The sequence below is a fragment of the Mustela putorius genome, unplaced genomic scaffold (genome assembly GCF_011764305.1).
Source record: "Mustela putorius furo isolate JIRA1106 unplaced genomic scaffold, ASM1176430v1.1 tig00003972_pilon_pilon_pilon, whole genome shotgun sequence".
Taxonomy (NCBI): Eukaryota; Metazoa; Chordata; class Mammalia; order Carnivora; family Mustelidae; genus Mustela; species Mustela putorius.
The window spans coordinates 9,807,552-9,818,709 of record NW_025422115.1 but is presented as its reverse complement, the minus strand read 5'-3'; the positions used below and the strand labels follow the sequence as shown (position 1 = coordinate 9,818,709).

Sequence of the window (11,158 nt, the reverse complement as noted above, 5' to 3'; positions counted from 1 at the left end):
AAAGCAAATGATAACATTTATATTTTTTCTCACTATATTTATTGCAATCGGTTCATTTTACATAAAAAGAAGCAGAGACCTGGAAGAAGTGCCAGGTGGCCTGGTGCAGGTCTGGTTATAAATGACTAGTGAACTTCAAGGACCACAGTAAGCAGAGAAACTTAGTGCATGCTTATTTGATGTTTACAAAAATAAGCTTTAGTTTTTCTTTTAAAAGTGGGTCAGACTAGTTTAGTGTTCCTGATTTCTTCTAATCTTATCCCTCCTCCATTTCATGTAGGGAAACACAAAGATGATGACCAGAATTTTAAGCTGACATCTATTTAAAGATGACTTTTCTTACTCTTAATCTTCTTCAACACTCACCAAATATATATATATATAAACAGCAAATATAGATATGTATATGGAAAAAGATAACCATCTTAAACAGAGAACAAGAGGTATCCATTCTCTAAAACAGGAACATAGTTATAATTTTAAGTTATTTCTTGAGATTTATTTATTTATTTATTTATTTTAGAGCAAGAGAATGCACAAGTAGGAGGAGAGGTAGAGAAAGGGAGAGAGAATCTGAAGCAGATTCCACATTCAACATGGAGGCCAACATGGGGCTCAAACCCACAACCATGAGTTCATGACCTGAGCTGAAACCAAGAGTTGGATGTTTGACTAAGACACTCAGGTGTCCCCATATTTATAAATTTAAAGTAAAAGCTTTTTTTTCCTTTTTCTTTTCTTTTTTAAGATTTTATTTATTTGAGAAGGAGACAGAATTAGCAGGAGGGAGGGGAGGAGGGAGAGAGAGAAGCAGACTCCGTGTTAAGGAGGAAGCCTGATGCAGAGATGAATCCAAGGACCTAGAGATCATGACCTGAGCAGAAGGTAGATACTTACCTGACTGAGCCACCCAGGCACCCCAAAGAAAAAGCTTTGACATCTAGACTGGAGCTAGGGAGTACATAAAAATTTGTGCTCTGCCCTCTGAGACCCCAGGCCAGCCTAGCCATGCTCTTCAAAGGGAGAGTCCATGCTCCATCTCTGAGTTCCAGTCTTCAAATTCTTCCTCCATTGGAAGAGAGAAAAAGATGTACAGGATACAAAGGGTGGGCAGCAGCAATTGCCAATGTCAAGTTGGAGAGCCTTGGAAAGACTTGAGAGGTTAAAGGAGGGTTGGGAGTTGGAAGGAAGATCCTCAGGGCAAAAACACATACATAAATAATAACAGCTTTTATTGAAGGATATTCAAGAACAAATGCAAGTGAAAACAGTAGCCAGGACCCCAAACCACTTCCTGCCACACTCCCATTCCCACCTTCTCTACCACTAGCTGAACAGGACTACAGCTTGTTCTCTTCAGAGGTAAGTCACACTAAGATAAACAGTCTGAGCCTATGGGTAAAGACTGCCATCAAGCATCCAATCAGCTGCATCTTTTGATGGAAGGAGAAAAGACAAGACAGGGAAATATCAAAGACACACAGCACAAGGGCCATTACCCAAGGAAACAGAGAGGAATTCTGACTAAAAATATGTGTAGCAGATAGCATGCCATGTCTTGAAATAAGGGCTCCTATAAAAGTTAGGATGCTCAAATAACAGGCCAGGTGAAGGTGGGAGAGGATGTGAACAGAGCTTTGGAGTTTGGAGTTCAGAGGTTGGAAGAGAGGAAGAACACTACAGAAATGAAAAATCTTTATGAAGAAATAAAAAAAAGATTAAAAAAAAATACGAGGTGGGTGATACCTGATTAGGTATCAGCAGATAGACCTGGGGGACATCTCATAAACTAAGTATCATGATCTAGAGAATTTTAAAAATGCTTTTAGAAGAAACGATGGCAGAGAAGCAAAAGATACAGGGGTGGTGCAGCTTTGCCCTGATGGTTTAAACCTCCCAGCCTTCCAGTCCACACCGCTGGCCTTGATGGGGCAAGCAAACACGCTGCCCATCCTCATTGCTGTGCACTTCTTGGATGAAGCTCTTTTATTGGAATTGGCCTCCCTGTTCTCTCTGCCAGATAATATCCTTTGCTTTCCAAATATTTTCATGAAACCTTTTCTCTGTGAAATCTTCCTGGTGAACTCTGACACCATGCCTTCCACAGGGACAGTGAAAACAGGTCATCTCAAAGTTCCCTTCCTGCTATGGTTCAGTGGCCAGCAGCAGAGCTGCCTTTGACCTTCCTGCCACCCCTGGTTGGCCTCTGAGCCCAGAGAATGTCTTTCCTCAGAAGAGATGGCATTTTCTGCTCTGACATTTTTCAGGTCAGGGCACCAGTCTATCTCCACATTGGTTAATTTCCTGCCCATTGAAAAGAAAGAAAACAACTTCAGCTTTATTTCAGACAAAGGAGGGCTCTTTATTATGAAAAAGGTATGATTCTCAATGAAAAGTACCAGTCATGAAAATCTGCACCTAATTTTACAATATCAACAGTTAGAATACAAAAATTATGGAAAATACAGGAAAGAATGGTAAGGGACTTGATGCTTCACACTTAGTCCTTGAGAGGGCAGTATTGCCACCAGAAAGAGTAAAAGATATTTAAATCATGTAATTGACCAGGTAAATTATTGATCAAGTAAATTATTATTTTTTTTCTTTTTAGAGAGAGAGAGTGTGTGCAAGTGGTGGGGGAGGGGTAGAGAGAGACGGAGAGAGAGAATCTTTTTTGTTTTAATACTTATTTATTTATTTGACAGAGAGAGAGTACAAGTAGGCAGAGAGGTAGGCAGAAGGAGAGGGAGAAGCAGGCTCCCCAAGGAGCAGAGAGAGCCTGATGTGGGACTCGATCCCAGCACCCAGGATCATGACCTGAGCCAAAGGCAGATGTCCAAAAGACTGAGCCACCTAGAGGCCCTGAGAGAGAGAATCTTAAGCAGGCTCCACACCCAGCACAGAGCCTGACACAGGGTTGAACTCACAACCTTGAGATCATGACCTGAGCCAAAATCAAGAGTCTGATGCTCAAGTGCCCCTAAGTAAGTTATTAGTATATTTCAATTTGGAGTTTGGAATTTGTATACATGTGTTGCACTTTATAGGTGAATTACACCACATATACCTATTTATCTGTACATATATGTATAGACACACATGTATAATTCATTGATACATACATATATAAATATATACTTATATGTGTAAGGTATGTGTATATATATACGTACACTCAGACAACAGAGAATGTACCATCATTCTTCCACATTCAGACTATAGAGAATGTAACTTCGTTCTTGCAGGTGACCAGACATACACAAAATTTGACCATGTATTAAGCCACAAAGTAAAACCCAGTAAGTTCCCAAAAGTAAAAGAAAAACAGACAAAACATTTTCTTAATCCATTATAGTGAAACTACAATATTACAGCAAAAATATCATACACAAATATCAGAAACTGGAAAGAAAATCTCTTTGATTAAAAAATAAATTGAAGCCAGTATGCTATAAGGAAAATGATAATGAAACATATATATCGGGCACTATGGGTCCAGCTAGAACAATGCTCAGGATCAAATTCATGAAATACAACAAGATTAACTGGAGCAGAAAGAAGCCGGTAATAAGGACAAAAGATTTTTTTAATAATAAAATAGAGGGGCACCTGGGTGGCTCCGTGGGTTAAGCGGCTGCCTTCAGCTCAGGTCATGATCTCAGAGTCCTGGGATTGAGGCCTACATCGGGCTCTTTGCTCAGTGGGGAGCCTGCTTCCCTCTCTCTCTCTCTGCCTGCCTCTCTGCCTACTTGCGATCTCTGTCTGTCAAAATAATAAAATATTTAAAAATGATAATAATAATAATAATTAAATATAGGAAAATTGTATAACCAAATTCCAGAATCAGATCTTTAAAACTAATTAGTTTTAGTTAATATAATCAAGGGGGAGGGGAAGCCGTTTTTTTGATACCAAAAAAAGAGAACATTTATAAATAAGACTAATTGGCTCAATTTCATGAAAACGTAAGGAAAGAGGCTCAGTTGGTTAATTATATGACTCTCGATTTCTTCTCAAGTCCTGATCTCAAAATCATGACCAAAAGTGATCTCAGGGGAAATTGAAAACGCAAACATAACAATTTTCATAAAAAAAGTTAGAATAATTTGTCAGTAAGTAAGTTATTCAAACACCAGGCCCAAACACTTACATGGAGAAAACCTTACTAAATATTTAAGAAATGCATAAATGCTGGGGCGCCTGGGTGACTCAGTGGGATAAAGCCTCTGCCTTCAGCTCAGGTCATGGTCCCAGGTCCCGGCATCGAGCCCCGCATTGGGCTCTCTGCTCGATGGGGACCCTGCTTCCCCCACTCTCTCTGCCCGCTTCTCTGCCTACTTGTGATCTTCAAATAAATAAATAAAACCTTTAAAAAAAAAAAGAAAGAAAGAAATGCATAAATGCTATATTAATACATTCAGAGCACAGTAAAAAAATGAAATTTTCTTTTTTTTTTTTAGAAGAAAAACATTTTTATTACAGCATATTTACATCTGTCCAAAGTACTTATTTACTATAATACTGACTAATGTATAATACTGTACACAAAGAAAGAAGTTAAATGAGTTATAATTCAGTCAAAGTATAGCTGGCCATTTTAAAACTTACCACTGAATCTTTCTGGTATGAAATGTGATATCTGGCAATCTGGTCCAGTTCATTACATCAGGTCATTTGTATGTTCTTATTACCATTTTGATTTTCAGAGTCACCACATTATAATATTCAAAATGTCCTGTTTTCATCACCAAAAAATATGAGACATGCAGAGAAACAGGAAGGTATGGCCCTGAGGCAACCAAAAAAAAAAAATGAAATTTTCTTAATGAAACAAACAAAATTTATAATTATTTCAACCAGATAGCACAAAAAGATACATATCCCTACGTTTATATCCATCTTTATCATGAATATTAATGTAAATGTCCTAAATAAAATATTAGAAACAGAAGTCAGAGTATAGCATTATTCCAACAATACCAGAATGGCTTAATGCTGCAAAACCAATTTATCTAATTTATTATGTATTCAAATGATATATTATATTAAATAAAAAAATGAAAAAAGTTATCTCTACAAATTCTGAAAAGATATTTTAATAACCTTCAACATTTATTCTTGGTTTTAAAAAATAGATTTTTTAAAGAAATCAAGACTAATGAAATATATATATCAACCTCAAATACATTATTATAATTATTATATTATAATACACTGAAGCTTTCCCATTAAGGTCATGACCCAGATTAGGATATCAAGCACCATTATGGCTATTAAACATTGCTATAAGAGCAATATCTTAAAAATTTAGGAAGAAAGAAGACATGTGGAAACTGGAAAGGAAGAGGTAAAGTTATCTTTGATTGCAATTAGAATGATTGTATACCTGAATAACCTAAGTAATCAACAGATATAAGGTAAATAAAAAGAATTTGATAAAGGAGCTGGGTAAAAAATATTATATATATATACAATTTTTATATGGATGGAGAATATATATATCTATATGTATATATGTAACATATATACATATTGCACACAACACTTGTAAGTGATACCAAAAACAACAGGAAGAATGATCCAGCATTAGAATAAGAAATCCAAGACCTTTATGAAGAAAGTTGTAAAGTGCTACTGAGGGACTTAAAAGAAGTCTGAAACTGAAACAAATGGAAAACTGTGCAGTGATGCTGAAGTGAAAGAGACAGTAATCAGATGTCAATTACATTAAGCTGTATTTGAGATCCAATAAAAGTACCATTAGGATTTTTTCTTTGGAACCAGAGAAGTTGATTCTAGATTTGAAAGAGGTAAAGAAAAGTAGTAGGAAAATTCTGAATATGAAAAATTATGAGGGTAGAATACCCATTCAGATATTAAACTATATTATAAATATACACTTAATAAAAGAATGTGCTACTGGTACATAAATAAACAAATCCACAGAATAGAATTAAAAGTCCATAAATACAGCACAATGTATGAAGGCATTTAGTCAGTTGTTATGGCAACATTTTAAATAAGTTAGAAAAATATATAATCTTCAAAATATAATGTTGATAATTTGTATCTATATGGAAAAAAAAGTTAGGGCCCTAGTTGACATGGGGCACAAATCCTAAATAATCTAACTTTGCTATCCTAAGAGAGAAAACATAAAAATACTAGAAAAGTATTTCCAACGAAGAAGTAGAATAGGGAAGGCATCTTAACCTATTACACAACAACGAACCTATGAAAGTATTGATAAATCTGTTATTTAAATGAATATGATATACTCTGCTTAAAAAAGATAATTAAAAAGAGAAGTGAAAAACAGAAGCATAATATTTGCAAGTTATATGATGATAAAAGAGTGAAATATATAGTCCCATAATATATAAAGATTACCAATAAATCAATGAGAACAAAGATCAAATGCTCAATAAAAGTGAACAAAAAATAATAAAATATTAAAGTACAGAGTAAGAGAACACAAAACAACTACTGTGATTCTTTTATCAGTTAAAGATGCAGTCAGGAAATGACAGATGCTGGCGAGGATGTGGAGAAAGGGGAACCCTCCTACACTGTTGGTGGGAATGCAAGCTGGTGCAGCCACTCTGGAAAACAGCATGGAGGTTCCTCAAAATCTTGAAAATAAAATTGCCCTATGACCCAGCAATTGCTCTACTGGGTATTTACCCTAAAGATACAAACGTAGTGATCCAAAGGGGCACGTGCACCCGAATGTTTATAGCGGCAATGTCCACAATAGCCAAACTATGGAAAGAACCTAGATGTCCATCAACAGATGAATGGATCAAGAAGATGTGGTATATATACACAATGGAATACTATGCAGCCATCAAAAGAAATGAAATCTTGCCATTTGCAACAACATGGACGGAACTAAAGCGTATCATGCTTAGTGAAATAAGTCAAGCAGAGAAAGACAACTATCATATGATCTCCCTGATATGAGGAAGTGGTGATGCAATATGGGGGCTTAAGTGGGTAGAAGAAGAATCAATGAAACAAGATGGAATTGGGAGGGAGACAAACCATAAGTGACTCTTAATCTCACAAAACAAACTGAGGGTTGCTGGGGGGAGGGGGGTTAGGAGAAGGGGGTGGGATTATGGACATTGGGGAGGGTATGTGATTTGGTGAGTGCTGTGAAGTGTGTAAACCTGGTGATTCACAGACCTGTACCCCTGGGGATAAAAATACATGTTTATAAAAAATAAAAAATTTAAAAAAAAATAAATAATAATAAAAAATAAATAAATAAAAAATAAAAAAAGATGCAGACTAAAACCAGTAATATACATTTTTTGCTTATCAGATTTGATAAACAATTGGAGAAGTTATGGTTTATACATTTCTTGTAGGAGTGCAACTTGGCATAACCAATGTAAGAAACAACAAGGTCCTGTCTAATCAGAATTTAAAAGTTCACATACTCTTTGACTAACACATCTATTTTCAATAAACTTACACCTAACTAAATGAGGTATGAACATGATTATTTTTTGCAACTTTATAATAGAAACATACCAGTGATGCATTTATATCTATCAATAGAGGGCTGTTGGCTTAAAGTGCAGAGAATCCATGTGATTTAATATGAAGCAAATTAAAGGACGAAGCTCTACATATACAGCAAAGGGATGAAACAAGTAAAAACCAAAATGAGAAGGTACAAAACAATGCATCTGGTGTGAGCACACATGCTTATAAATTTGAAGACCCAAGAAACCAATTTCTGATGTTGCTTCCTGGGAAAAAATGGGCTGGGAAACAAACGGGGATGATGACCTTCTTCTCACTACAGAACTGATTTTTAAAAAAAGAAAAAAGAAAGAAAGAAAGAAGGAAAAGAAATTGCACCAAGCAAATGGTTTTCAGTTTAAAATTAATAAGTAAAATGGCTATTGGAAAACTCAGAGGAGAAAAATAAAAGAAATATCATGAATGCCCACAATGCTTGGGGTTTATGACTATCTTTCATTAGTTCTACTGCACCCACTGCTGTTTATTTCTCAGTGTACATAAGTCTATCATTGTAATGCGTGAAGAGAAGAGAATCTTCAGCAAGAGGCCCCCAGATGGAAGAATCAGGTATGTGAAGGGTCAAAAGAGCATGGGAAAAAATGAGGCCAGAAGTGAGGCCAGAAGGAGCATAAGCATGAGAGAGTTTGGCAGCTCAGGCAGGGTACCCAGCCACATCAAATATTTTGGAATTTGTTCTAAAAGTCGCTAAAGTGTTCTAAGTACATAATGATAAAGTCAGATTTAGTTTTTAAAGGGCATTCTTTAAAAAAAAATACTTTATTTATTTATTCGAAAGAGAGAGTGAGAGAGAGGGAGCACAAGCAGGGAGAGGAGCAGAGGGAGAGGGAGAAGCAGACTCCCCACTGAGCAAGGAGCAGGATGCGGGGCTCAGTCCTGGGACTCCAAGATCATGACATGAGCCAAAGGCAGCGGCTTAATCCACTGAGCTACCCAGGTGCCCCTAAAGAACATTCTTAATGAAAGAAAAGAAAAGAAACAAACAACAACCAAAAACAGACTAGAGGGAAATATGTATAATATGGGTAAGAAAAAAATAGTTGTTAACCAGAGGAAAAAAAAAGACTGAATCCTGGAAAAATGACACAAAACTGACAGATAAACACTAAAAGGTCTAAAATTTAATATACTACTTTGACATCTTTGAACCTCATGGGGCCCCAAATGTCTATCTGTAGCTTCTTCCCCTGTTTTCCCTTGAGAGCCCCCCCCCCAGTAGGAAAAGTCTCCTAACTGGCTAATTCCCATTTCAGCTGGACCAGATGCAGTCCACCTGGTCCTCACCCTACTGGCCTTCCCTTCCCCGCCAGCCCATGAAATTATTCAAACAAGTTAATTGCATCCTCTGGAAAGCCTGTCTCCCACAGGCCCCCTGCATGGCATTCAGTGTCTTCCTCTCTAAGACCATGAGCATATGTGAATAATAACCTGCTGAGAATCTCCTCTGCCCAGTGTCAGGTGTCATCTGTCTCATCCTATTTAGGACAGAGGATCCTCCCTCCCTCATTTCCCACTTTTCATACTGTACTCTTTGGAATGAAGTCACTGTAAATCAGTTCATACTTCAGTGTGAGTATACAGGTGATCAGAACCATTACTTCATTTGTAATTTGAGAAACATTTACTGGAACAGTAACAAGGTGGGATATTTTACGCAACAGATTCACAAAATTATGAACAAATGATTGTAAACTGATGGCAATAGTTTGGCTGGGCGTATAAATTCGATGATTTTTTTTCTTGTGGTATCTCTAATTTGTCTTCTATTTATCTTGTAGAAACACTGACTTAGATGCACTGTTGATAACAAAAAGAAATGGATAGGGCTTAGAGGTCGACTAGTAAGACAATAGTTTGATGAATTTTGATAAAAACACCTGTATTTGATTCTTGTGAGTTGGCTCATTCATCATCATTTCCAAACTTCGTATATGTTTTCCTGTACTACAGAGGTTGGAAAGCTCAAAACTGTATTCGCTAAGTTCCGTTGATTACAAGCATAACTTAAGTCTGTGAATTAAATGTGCTCATGTGTGATTTGACTTGTATCTACATTAAGTGGGATAGAGGCAACATGAAGCACCATTAAAATATTTAATTTTTAGAACATTATTAGATTTAAAGAAACAATTGAGAAGATAGTACAAAGCTCCCACAATACCCTCATACTCAGTCTCTTACATTTGTAAGATGTTTCTTCTTCTTCTTCCTCCTCCCCTCCTCTTCCTCCTCCTCCTTCTTCTGCTCCTTTCCTCCCACTCCTCCTCTTCCTCCTTGTTGTTGTTGTTGTTGTTGTTGTTGTTGTTACTACTAAAGTCTATAGTTTACTGAGATTTCCTCAGTTTTCACAGAATGCCTTCTTTTTCAGGAACTGCCAAAGTTTCAGTGTTTAGTATTTAACAGCATGACTGACCAAGGTCCAAGATGTGGACTTAGCGTGTTCTAGAAACTGGGGACAGAATCACTCTATAGACTAACTATATAGTGTGTGGTAAGAAGAACTCACTCTTTAGAATAGAAAACCTATCTACACACAGTCATTGCCTGGTGTTCTGAAGTACAGAGTGAATTAGCCATCTTCAACTCTTTGGTGTGTCAGAGATCTTGTTTTCAGCCTCCAGCTCTTCCACCCCAGCCTGTGTCATGAGGTCTGCAATTTTTTTCTCCAGGTCGTCAATGCAACTGCTCATGTCATCAATTCTTCCAATGACCTGGTCAGACATGGTCTGAAATTTATCTTGCATCTGTTGCAGGAGTGTCTGCACCACTGAAGGAAGATCCTATAAGGTCTTGGGGTCATTCTCAGCCATATTCCCAGTTCCCAGCTTGACAGCAAATTCCAGAATGTCCTTTTCTGTTTTAGAATTTTGTTCAGGATCCCACTTTACATTTACTTGTCATTTTTCCTTGGGTTCATTCTTTCTCTTTTTCTTTATTTCCCTCTTCCTTCTTTTCTTTCTTTCTTTCATGTTATGTTAGTCACCATTAGTCATCATTAGTTTTTGATGTAGTGTTTCATGATTCATTGTTTGTGTATAACACCCAGTGCTCCATGCAATATGTGCCCTCCTTAATACCCAACACCAGGCTATCCCATCCCCCACCCACCCCCTCCCTTCTAAAACCTTCAGTTTGTTTCTCAGATAAATGGATGAAAGACCTCAGTGTGAGACAGAAATCCATCAGAATCCTAAAGGAGAACACAGGCAGTAACCTCTTAGACATCAGCCACAGAAACGTCTTTCAACACATGTTTCCAAAGGCAAGGGAAACGAAGCGAAAATGAACTTTTGGGACTTCATCAAGATAAAAAGCTTCTGCACAGTAAAGGAAATAGTCAACAAAACAAAGAGACAACCCTTGGGATTTTTCTTGGCTGTGGCATAATTCTCAGACTTTCCTTGTTTTTAAGGATCTTGACAGATTTGAGGAGCATTGGTGAATTATATTATAGGATGTCCCTCAAATGGAATTGTCTGAATTTTTTCCTCATGATTATACTGGGTTTGTAGGTTATTGGGAGGAAAACTGCAGAAGTAAAGTGCCATACTCATCTCTTCATATCATGGATACATACTGTCAACATCACCTTTTCACTGGCAGT

General features: G+C 37.0%; 1 pseudogene; it reads right to left on the bottom strand.

The window, feature by feature from the left end:
* Positions 1-10,133: 10,133 nt before the first annotated feature.
* Positions 10,134-10,364, bottom strand: LOC123389290 (annotated as a pseudogene).
* Between the last annotated feature and the right edge of the window lie 794 nt (positions 10,365-11,158).